The sequence below is a fragment of the Ovis aries genome, chromosome 12 (assembly GCF_016772045.2).
Source record: "Ovis aries strain OAR_USU_Benz2616 breed Rambouillet chromosome 12, ARS-UI_Ramb_v3.0, whole genome shotgun sequence".
Lineage (NCBI taxonomy): Eukaryota > Metazoa > Chordata > Mammalia > Artiodactyla > Bovidae > Ovis > Ovis aries.
Genome location: NC_056065.1, coordinates 35,537,424 through 35,548,773, shown reverse-complemented (window position 1 = coordinate 35,548,773; position 11,350 = coordinate 35,537,424). Strand labels below are relative to the sequence as shown.

General features: G+C 41.6%; 1 long non-coding RNA gene across 1 annotated transcript; it reads left to right on the top strand.

The window, feature by feature from the left end:
• Nucleotides 1-278: 278 nt before the first annotated feature.
• LOC132657461 (uncharacterized) lies at nucleotides 279-9,748 on the top strand. Its single transcript, XR_009595681.1, has 3 exons — nucleotides 279-352; nucleotides 3,999-4,069; nucleotides 9,541-9,748. It is a non-coding gene; the product is annotated as an uncharacterized LOC132657461 (long non-coding RNA).
• The last annotated feature ends 1,602 nt before the right edge of the window (nucleotides 9,749-11,350 follow it).

Sequence of the window (11,350 nt, the reverse complement as noted above, 5' to 3'; positions counted from 1 at the left end):
CTGCATTCGTGGCAGAGTGAGGATTTCAAGAGACATGTTTTCAATCATCTTTAAAAATGCATCTTTTTCTTTTATTTTTTCATGAGCTACTGGTCCATTCAGATGTTCAAAGATCAGGAAACATTTAGGAGAGAAATATATAAAATTGGATAGCTATTTGGTAATTTTGTTTTCTCTGTGGGTTGGGATGTAACCTTCATTATTCTATTTTAGTGACTGAACACGTGGGCATTAAACATTTCAGACATGGAATGTTCCTTGGTTTGAAAACCACTGGCGAGCAAATTAAAAACTCTGAGAAAGGCAGAAGCAAGGATCCTTGCCTGGCACCATGAACATTCCTGGAAGCCAAGTAAGTGGCCTTCTTTAGCATTTTTGCAATGCCAAGGGCTAGGATCCCTGGCAGCAGTTAGAAAAGCCCTGCTAGGTTTGTGAGATCTAGTCTTTATTAACAACATGTGGGTAAAATACAGTTTTAAAAACCCAAACATCTTTTCTCAATATTGTGCTGAGTTCTAGCTGGCAAGTCTGGGCATTTCCACCTCTGTCCCCACCACAAAACTGAAAATCTCCCAATAACAAAGGAAAACCTTTCCACCTAGCCACAACAGCTCTTCCTCTGTGTGAAAGCTGCATGTAGGCTGCATTAGGTTGAGCAGTCTCATGTCACGGGGATGATGAAAGTCACAGGCTTGGAGGCTTGTTAGACAACATCTCTTTCCATTTGACCCAGATGCCATTTGTCATCCCTGGAGGTATTTTTGTGTTTCAGAAACATGCTCATAAGTCATGGTGTAATTGAGTGTGGATGAAATATTATTCAAGAACTCTATGTGCTTTTTTGTTGCTGTTTTAGATCACTCTGTTTGGTGTTCATAAAAGTGTTCGAAGTTTTGCATAAACGTTTTGATTTTGCAAAGTACCTTTATAAAGGGGCTACCCCTGGTGGCTTAGTGGTAAGGAATCCTCCTACAATGCAGGAGCCGGGGGAGACGTGGGTTCTATCTCTGTGTTGGGAAGATGCCCTGGAGGAAGAAATGGCAACCCACTCCAGTATTCTTGCCTGGAAAATTCCATGCACAGAGGAGCATGCTGGGCTATCGTACATGGGGTTGCAAAGAGTCAGACATGACTAAGCAATTGAGCACACACACATACCTTTATAAAGGGACAACATAGAAAACTGCGGGGAATTCAGACGGCAAGTCATTAAGGGGAAGTCTTTTTCCCCCAGAACAAAATCAGAGAAGATACTAATTTTCTTTAAATCCTGAAAAAAAAATTAGCATTCTTGAAGTCCTCATTTAGGCTTTTTTTTTTTTTTCCTGAAATGTAAGCAGTGCCTCTCAGTCACAGGCAGCTGTAGAAAAATGGGCCTATTGGGCAAAATTTAGCCTCTCACTCAACTGAATCCGAAGATTTTAGAGCTCTGAACGCCTCCTTGGATTGTGCACCTGGGTAGGAGCTGAGCAGTGAAGAAGGGTGAGTAATCACCATGAGTAAAAATAAGCAGAAATAGAGGAGTAAAACGATGAGCAGAGGCTTTAAGATGCGTACAATGGTCATATAAGCAAGCCATACCTCAAATTCAAATAGTCAGGCAAGTATCACGTAGCACACTCCATCCTGACTTAGGCCCCTGCATGGAGAGGTGGGATTGGGACCTCATCAGTAATGAAATCAGGGTAAGTTCATTTCTGGAGATGAGTGGTGAGGACCAATTGTAGGCAGACTTAAGAAACAAAGAATTCCGTAAAAGGTACAGGGAAATGAAGAACAAAGGTGGTTCTTAGTGACAGAGCTAGAATTGCTTACATTCAATGACACTTCTGAGGAAAAGAGCCTATTTTTCATATTGGCCTCAATGGGAGCTTTTCACAGACAACTCTGGCTAAAAAGGACAAGTTCCTTCCTTTGCGTGTATCCAAATATGTGGAAGAGGTCAATGATCAGATTATCCATGGCACATGCTCATCTCTGCCTTGTTACCAACAGTAACAAGCCTCTTTGTCTAGATTGTATAGACAATCACCTCACCTTGAGCATTAGGTTTCAGCACATGAATTTGGGAGGGACACAGTCATTCAAATCATAGCAAGTGCTGATTTTGGCAGTGATTATATATTTGCAGCTCACTATAACAGTCATCCACTGTGGCATTACTCCAGGTGATAATACTGAACTGTGCAACTTAAAAGCATGATAATCATGAACATTAATAGTCCATTTTTTTTTTTAACTTTACCTAAGCAAATGGCAACCCATTCCAGTATTCTTGCCTGGAGAATCCCATGGACAGAACAGCTTTGAGAGCTACCGTCCATAGGGTCCAAAGTGTTGGATACAACTGGTGTGACTTCACACTCATGGATCAGTTGTACTTTGTGTCAATATATGTGTATGTGCTCAGTCGTATCAGTCATGTCCAACTCTTTGCAACCCCATGGACTGTAGCCAGCCAGGCTCCTCTGTCCGTGGTATTTCCCTGGCAAGAATACTGGAGTGGGTTGCCATACCCTCCTCCAGGGCATCTTCCCACCCCATGGAGTGAATCTCCTCTGTCTCTTGCCCTGCCAGCAGATTCTTTGCCACTGAGCCACCAGGGAAGTTGTGGTATCAATACAGAGCTAAATTCTATCTCATTGTGATTGTTGTGACCATGTTTCCTAAGCGATCAGATAATGAAAATGAGGATGATGACAGTGCTTATAGCAATATGACCCAAGCATTGCCCAAAGAGACGTCTAACTAACTGCGCTGTGTTAATGATAGTTGGAAGGACAAGAGCAACTGGGTTGGGGGCAGGGGAGGGTGTAAGTAACCAAAATAGAACATAGGGCACAATCTGAGAAAATAATCTGGAGCTGGCATGCCAAAGGGGCATTTATGGTGAAAGCACTAACTTGGAGACTGAATATAGTCCAGAATGAGACAGAGAAGTAATTCTTTCAATTAAAGGACTTTTTGTTTTTGTTTTGTCTACTAAAAAGACACCAAGTTGCAGAAAATTAGCATAGGCACATCACACCAATGACCATACATTATCGTATCTTTGCCTTGATTTCACTATGAAACTGAGAAAAGCTACATGTTCTGATTCACTGATTACAACTGAAATGTCTACTGTCGCATAATATAGGATGTTTGGATAACAGGGAGTAGTATAGACTTGATTCTGTCAAATTTTACTGAAAACCATGCTTTCTACAGTTTATCAAGTGATGAGTTGAATCAAGGCAACAGTGACAAAAGGAAAAAGAATCCCTCTGTGTTTTCAGTATTTCAGTTAAAAAAATGGATTTGGCAATCATTTTCTTGAATTTTATGAAGACGCTTTTAAACCACAAAAACTTTTTTTTTAAAGATTTTTAATATTTTATCCAAACACAAACTAGACTTTGCTCATGTACCTGCATGTTTGGCAGACAGTGAAAAATGTAAATTTTACTAAAATCCATTGTCTATACCAAAGAAAATGGAAAGATCTTCTTACTACATGTATATACCTTGTACACAACACTGCTAAAAGCAGATATGATTTCCTATCTGTGAAATTGTGGTTTTCATAATGAAGGTTTCTGGTCAATTTACTCTTTCCTCTCAGTATACGGAAACACTTAAAGAGATATTTCACCGTATGGAAAATAAAAGAAGATAGCCTTCTTAGACATGTCTCTAAAAGATGGCTATTATTGTTGTGGGCCATAGAAAAATATTTTATGGCAGTCCAATATTTTAACATCTTTGTGTGGTCTCCTTTCAACCGATTATGTGACTGTGGTAGATTAATAAAACAAGTGCAGAAAATTGTTGATACCCTTCCTTTCAAGAAGTGGAGATTGATTACCTTCCCCTTGAGTCTGGACTGGACTCACTTCTAATGAATAACATAATGTAGCAGTAGTGTGTGTTAATTCTGAGAAGCAGGTTATGAAAAGATTGCAGCTATCAGCTTGAGTACTCTGTTTTCCTCTCTCTCTCTCTAATCACTCATTCAGAGGGAAGACATAAGCGGTGTCAGAAGAATTTGAAGGTAAATATAGAGACACTGAGAGCAGCCAGCAACCATGTGAGTAATTTGGAAGTGGATCCTCCATGGGTTGAACCTTTTATTCTTTTTTAAATGGTACATCACATGAATAACCTGAATTCCTTAACTATTCCTCTCTTTGTGCCTGTTTGTAAATAACCATTTTCCTCTCAGCTTTACTGAGATATAGTTAACATATAACATTGTGTAAATTTAAGGTATACAAGGTCTTAATTGAATATATTCATATTATGTAAAACAATTAGTTAGTGGCACTGGGTAACACCTCAATTATATCACATAATTACCATTTCTTTCTTGTGGTGTAAACATTTAAGATCTCTTAGCAACTTTTAAGTATAGGTGGTGGTTTAGTATCTAAGTCGTGTCCGACTCTTTGCAACCCCATGGACTGTATGTGCCAGGCGCCTATGTCCATGGGATTTTCCAAGCAAGAATAGTGGAATGGGTTGCCATTTCCTTCTCCAGAGAATCTTCCCAATCCAGGAACCAAACCCATTTTTCCTGTATTGACAGGTGGATTCTTTATCCACTGAGCTACCAGGGGAGACTTTTAAGTGTATAATACGGTTTTATTAACTATAATCATCATTCTGCACATTAGGTTCCCAGAATGCTTCTATATTATAACTGCAAGTTTAATTCTTGGCCCAACAACTCCCTATTTCTTCCATCCTGACAAACATAAAACATCTCATAACAGTTTATCTTATTCTGATTTTAAAAAATTGATCACATGCAAGTACTCTCCCCTTTATTCCCTGAGCTTTTATGGTTTTGATGTCACAGTTTATCTCTTTCACTTTTCGTGTCCTTTACCAAACACTCATAGCTATAGTTATTTTTAATAGTCTTGTTCTTTAACCTTTATACTTGAGTTACATGGTGAGTACTCCATAATATTACAGTATTAGAATTCTAAATGTGACTATATGTTTACCTTTACCAGTGTGTTGCATATTTTCCTATGATTTATGTTACTAAGTAGTATCTTTTCATTCCAACTTGAAGAACTCCACTCAACATTTCTTTTAAGGAAGTTCTAGTGATGAAAACCCTCAACTTTTGTTTGTCTAGAAAAGTTCTTATCTCTCCTTCATTTCTGAAGGACAATTTTTCAAGTTAAAGTATTTTTAATGGCAATTTTGTTTTCTTTTAGCACTTTGAATACGTCATCCCACTCTCTCACAGCTTGTAAGATTTCTGCTGAGAAGTCCACTGATAGCTTTCTGGGAGTTCCCTTGTGAATTACAAGTCTTTGCTTTTCTCTCTTTCTGTCTTTAAGATTCTTTCTTTGACTTTCTTTAATTTTTTAAAAATTTAATATAATAGGCTTTGGAGAGGATCTCTTTGAAGTTTATTTTGTTTGTGACCTATGTGATTCATTAACTTGAATATTCAAATCTCTCCCCAGATTTGGGATGTTCTCAGGCATTCTTTCTTTTTTTTCTTTAGATTAATTTTTTTCATTATTTCTTTAAATTAGATTTCTATCCTTTTCTTTCTGTCTTCTCCTTCTGGAAGTGTGATAATTTGAAAATGGTTCTTTTGATGTTATCCTATTTTGATTAGGTAGGCTTTGTTCTCCCTTTTCCATTTTTGTGCTTTTTTTTTTTTTTTTTTACTTCTCTAACTGGATAATTCAAATCTGTCTTTGAGTTAACCTATTCTTTCTTCTGCCTGCTCTAGCTTGCTCTTGAAACAGTCTATAAAATTCTTCAATTCAGTTTTGTGTCCCTCAGTTCCAGAATTTTTGTTTGATTCTTTTTGTTGTTGTTGTTTTTCTTTTATTATTTATTATTATTATTTTTTACTTTACAATATTGTATTGGTTTTGCCATACATCAACATGAATCCGCCATGGGTGTACACATGCTCCCCATCCTGAACCCCCCTCCCACCTCCCTCCCATACCATCCCTCTGGGTCATCCCAGCGCACCAGCCCCGAGCATCCTGTATCATGCATCGAACCTGGACTGGCAATTCGTTTCTTATATGATATTATACATGTTTCAATGTCATTCTCCTAAGTCATCCCACCCTCTCCCTCTCCCACAGAGTCCAAAAGACTGTTCTATACATCTGTGTCTCTTTTGCTGTCTCTCATACAGGGTTATCTTTACCATCTTTCTAAGTTCCATATATATGTTCAGTTCAGTTCAGTTCAGTCTCTCAGTCGTGTCCGACTCTTTGCGACCCCATGAATCGCAGCACGCCAGGCCTCCCTGTTCATCACTATCTCCCGGAGTTCACTCAGACTCACGTCCATCGTGTCAGTGATGCCATCCAGCCATCTCATCCTGGGTCGTCCCCTTCTCCTCCTGCCCCCAATCCCTCCCAGAATCAGAGTCCTTTCCAATGAGTCAACTTTTCGCATGAGGTGGCCAAAGTATTGGAGTTTCAGCTTTAGCATCATTCCTTCCAAAGAAATCTTAGGGTTGATCTACTTCAGAATGGACTAGTTGGATCTCCTTGCAGTCCAAGGGACTCTCAAGAGTCTTCTCCAACACCACAGTTCAAAAGCATCAATTCTTCGGCCCTCACCCTTCTTCACAGTCCAACTCTCACATCCATATATGACCACAGGAAAAACCATAGCCTTGACTAGATGGACCTTAGTCAGCAAAGTAATGTCTCTGCTTTTGAATATACTATCTAGGTTGGTCATAACTTTTCTTCCAAGGTGTAAGCATCTTTTAATTTCATGGCTGCAGTCACCATCTGCAGTGATTCTGGAGCCCCCTAAAATAAAGTCTGACACTGTTTCCACTGTTTCCCCATCTATTTCCCATGAAGTGATGGGCCCAGATGCCATGATCTTCATTTTCTGTATGTTGAGCTTTAAGCCAACTTTTTCACTCTCCTCTTTCACTTTCATCAAGAGGCTTTTAGTTCCTCTTCACTTTCTGCCATAAGGGTGGTGTCATCTGCATATCTGAGGTTATTGATATTTCTCCTGGCAATCTTGATTCAGGCTTGTGTACCTTCCAGTCCAGCGCTTCTCATGATGTACTCTGCATAGAAGTTAAATAAGCAGGGTGACAATATACAGCCTTGACGTACTCCTTTTCCTATTTGGAACCAATCTGTTGTTCCATGTCCAGTTCTAACTGTTGCTTCCTGACCTGCATACAGATTTCTCAAGAGGCAGCTTAGGTGGTCTGGTATTCCCATCTCTGTATTGGATTCTTTTTCTATATTTTCTACCCCTTATTTTTAACTTCTTGTTTTGTTCTTATATTATTTTCTTCTTTTCCTGATACCACTAAATTGTTTATTTGCATTCTTTTGTAGCTCTCCAAGCATCTTTAGAACAATTATTTTGAGTTCCTTGTCAGGCAATTCCTGGTTCCCTAGTTCTTTAGAGAACATCTTGGAAATTTACTGTATGACTTTGGTGGAGTGAAATTTCCCTGATTTTTCGTGATGCCTATAGCCAGTATAGGTGTCTGCACTTTTGAAGAAGCAGTCACCTCTTCTACACCCTATGGACTGACTTTATTATGGGAAGCTTTTACAAATGGGGCACACTGGGGAATGCTGGGTCTAGTGGTGCTCCCAGGTATGGGAGCCCCTCAGGGCACCAGGTTCAGAGAGATGTGATGCTATTTCAGCTCAGGTTCCTGGGGTCTGCAGCATGCAGCAGAGGGTCTGCAGTGGCTGCAAGGGCGGTCGGGGTCCTCAGTGGTGCCTCCAGGTCCAGTGGCTAGAGGCCGTGCCAGACAATGGTGGCAGCTAGAGTGGCGCCATGTCCACACTCAGCTGCGGAAGCCCACAGTGGCGGAAGCCCACAGTGGCGGAAGCCAGTTTCAGATACACTTAGTGGTGGGGCTCAAAGTGGGCAGCAAGGACCAAAGCCGCTTGCAGACACACTAGTAGCTGCAGGGGCCTTGGATGTCAACTACTGTGGCTGCTGGGTCTTGTCAAGGGTACGTGGTAGTGGAGGCCATTGACAAGAGTCATGCTGGGGGTCATGCAGGTGCATAGCTAGAGAGGCTAGCTAGAGATGAGTGCAGCAGGGCAGGCCAGTGACCAAAGACAAGGCTTGATCCAGGCCTGTAAACACCTGAAGAGGCCTGGGCTTTCGGCATGCTTTCTCATGATTTCACAGTCTCCACCCAGTCATGCACACCACCATAGAGGCCAGTGAAGGGCATTAGGTTAGGAACACACAGGTACACAGTTGGAGGGTCTCACCCCAGGTGTGTGCACAGTGGTGCAGTTCAGCCATAGGCTTCTTAGCTCATGTATCGCTATACAGCCTGGGCTGGCAGCCAGCGTTCACCCCATGTTATATTGGGGATAGGAAGGAAAGAGCAGGAAAGGACACAGGTACCTGTTGTCAGTGAACATGAAAGCCTGTGGGGCAAAGCCGGTGAAAAGCTGTGGGGTTCTGCAGAGGCTCTGCTGGCCATTGGTTTCTTTAGCATGAAATCTGCTGGCTTTGTCTACTGAGCAGGTCACTGGGAGCTGCAGTAACTGCCTTTGGCAGTACTTGCTTTTCTCCTTGTTCCCAGATGTCCCTATACACCACAGCTCTGCTGGTCTGGGTCGGGTGAAACCAAAGCAGGACCCTTGTGCAGCATCCAGAAATGTCAGGAAAGTGGCCACTCAGCCCATTCTTCCTTTCCTGGTGAGGGGACCTCTTTCTAGCTGAGGTTCCCTCTTGACACTGGAGCAATGCTGGCTTGGAGAATGGGGTGATAGGCAAAATGAAGCTGTATTTCTTCTCTTTTAGTGGAGTTATTTTCAGTTTTATTTTCCCCCATTATGTTGCTAAAGTTGTTTAAGTGGAGTCTTGAGCTCCTCCAGAGCTTTTTTTTTTTTTTTTTTTTAAAATATACATTTATTTATTTTGGCTACTCTGAGATGTTTTTTGGAGAAGGCAATGGCACCCCACTCCAGTACTCTTGCCTGGAAAATCCCATGGATGGAGGAGCTTGGTAAGCTGTAGTCCATGGGGTCGCTAAAAGTCAGACATGACTGTGCGAATTCACTTTCACTTTTCACTTTCATGCATTGGAGAAGGAAATGGCAACCCACTCCAGTGTTCTTGCCTGGAGAATCCCAGGGATGGCGGAGCCTGGTGGGCTGCCGTCTATGGTGTCGCACAGAGTCGGACATGACTGAAGTGACTTAGCAGCAGCAGAGATGTTTTTGCTGCTCATGGACTTTCTCTAGTTCCTGCGAGCAGAGGGTACTCTTTAGCTGTGGTGTGCAGCTTCTCATTGTGGTGGCTTCCCTTGTTGCAGAGCACAGACTCCAGGGCGTGCCAGCTTCAGTAGTTGTGATTCACGGGCTCCAGAGCACAGGCTCAATAGCTGTGGTGCACAGGCTTAGTCGTACCATGGCAGGTGGGATCTTTCCAGACCAGGGATCGAACCAGTGTCCTCTGCATTGCAAGGCAGATTCTTCAGCACTGGACTACCAGGGAAGGCCTGCAGAGCTGCTGCTGTTCATGGGCATGTCTAATTGTTGATCTCCACAGGGGAATGGAGGCTGGGATCTCCTTTGTCACCATTTTTCCAGACTTGACCCTGACCGACAGCTTGTTGACAACTCTGAGAAAGCCTGAGCCAGAGGAGCTCATCTATGTTGTGCCAGATTCTTGAACCACAGAAACTGTGAAACCGTAAATATTCTTTGTTTTAATTTGCTAAGTTTGGAGTAATTCGTTACATCACAATAAACAGCTAACACCCTGTGGGACCTTCTCTAAGTCTTTTGCCACTTGACCTACTTGTAATTCATTCTTTCCCTCTTCACTCATGCCACAGCAGAAGAGATGCTCCACTTGTCTAATTTAAATCGTCCCACCAATGCTCTGCACGCATCTTCTTCTGCCTCCTTGGGGATCTCACCCTGCCAATGAGTTGTTGTCTCTTTCCTGAATCTTTAGCCTCTCTCTCTCTGCTTCTCTGTCACAACACTTTACAGTGTTCCAAACTTTCTCACAATAAGCCCGTTCTCAGCTGACATTTTTCCCCTAGTGACTTCTCCATCTTATTTATCTTTATCCTATTTATCCTTCAGTGTTGACCTTCTCAAAGCAATGATCTTCATTTCTTCAAGTTCCATTTACCAACATCACACCCCCTCCATTTGAGATTTCGGTTCAGATATCATTCCTGAATTCCATAAACTTAACTCTAGTTGCTTATTATATACTTTCAATTGGATGGCCATTGGATGGCCATTGGATGTCCTCAAACTCAGTATATTCAAAACTGAAGTCAACCCCCTTTACTTGGGATCCTTCTTGTTTCTATCTCAGGAATAGCCTTACGTTTCAAGACCTGCGGCTCAAGGCTTCACCCTTTGGATTCACAGCTTCATCACCTCTGCACCCTTGGAAGCAGCCCCATTGCTTGCTGTACCCTCAGCAGCTGCTCCATCACCATAGTCTCTGGGCCCACAGCTCTGTCCACTGAGGCACTCATCCTTTTTCCTGAAGCCCAGTAGCTCTACTGACTCATTGTTCGTATATAAAATTTGGAGACTCTGACAACCGTTTTTAATTTTGTCCACTCACTGTTGTTTTTAGTCCAAACTAGACTACTGGACTAAAAAGGACAGTTTTTACTAGCATCCTCCCAAACCTCATGGGTCTCCAATGTACGTTAAGGGAATCCATGCATTAGACAAGAGAGATTTTCACAGATTCTTCCTTGATAATCCCATCTCTATTCCTTCTGGGATGGCTGATTGAACACCTAATTTAACAAAAGGTTGGCCAGCCATACCTTGATCTTCTCTCTATAGTTTGTTTTGCAAACAGTGGATTTCCTAATTTTAGCATCATTTGTAATCCAAGTAGGTTAAGAACCTCCCAAATTGTCAAATCCTGGGGGAGGAAGGGATTGGTTAATATGTTTGACCTTAATTTATCTATTTCCTCTCTCATTTTACCATAAGCAACAAACAGGAAACAAACCAGAAACAAACCACACTTTCCATACTTTATTTGGAAATCAACTCAGCTAAACATAAAATTTCATCATTTATATACTCTGCTTTTGATTCAGCACTAGAATACAATTCAGCTAAATTCTTTGCCACTTTATAAAAAAGATTTTGTTTCCTCAGTTCTAAATGACATATTCTTCATATCCTTGAGACTTCGCCAGAAACACATGTGGCTCTTTCTACCAAGGCAATCTAAGCATTTTCTATCATGCTTCTCAAAATTCTTCCAGTTTCTACTCATGACCCAATTCCAAAGCCACTTCCACATTTGTAGGTATTTGTTAAAGCAACACACCACTTCCCAGTATCCAAAACAATCTGTATCAGTGAGG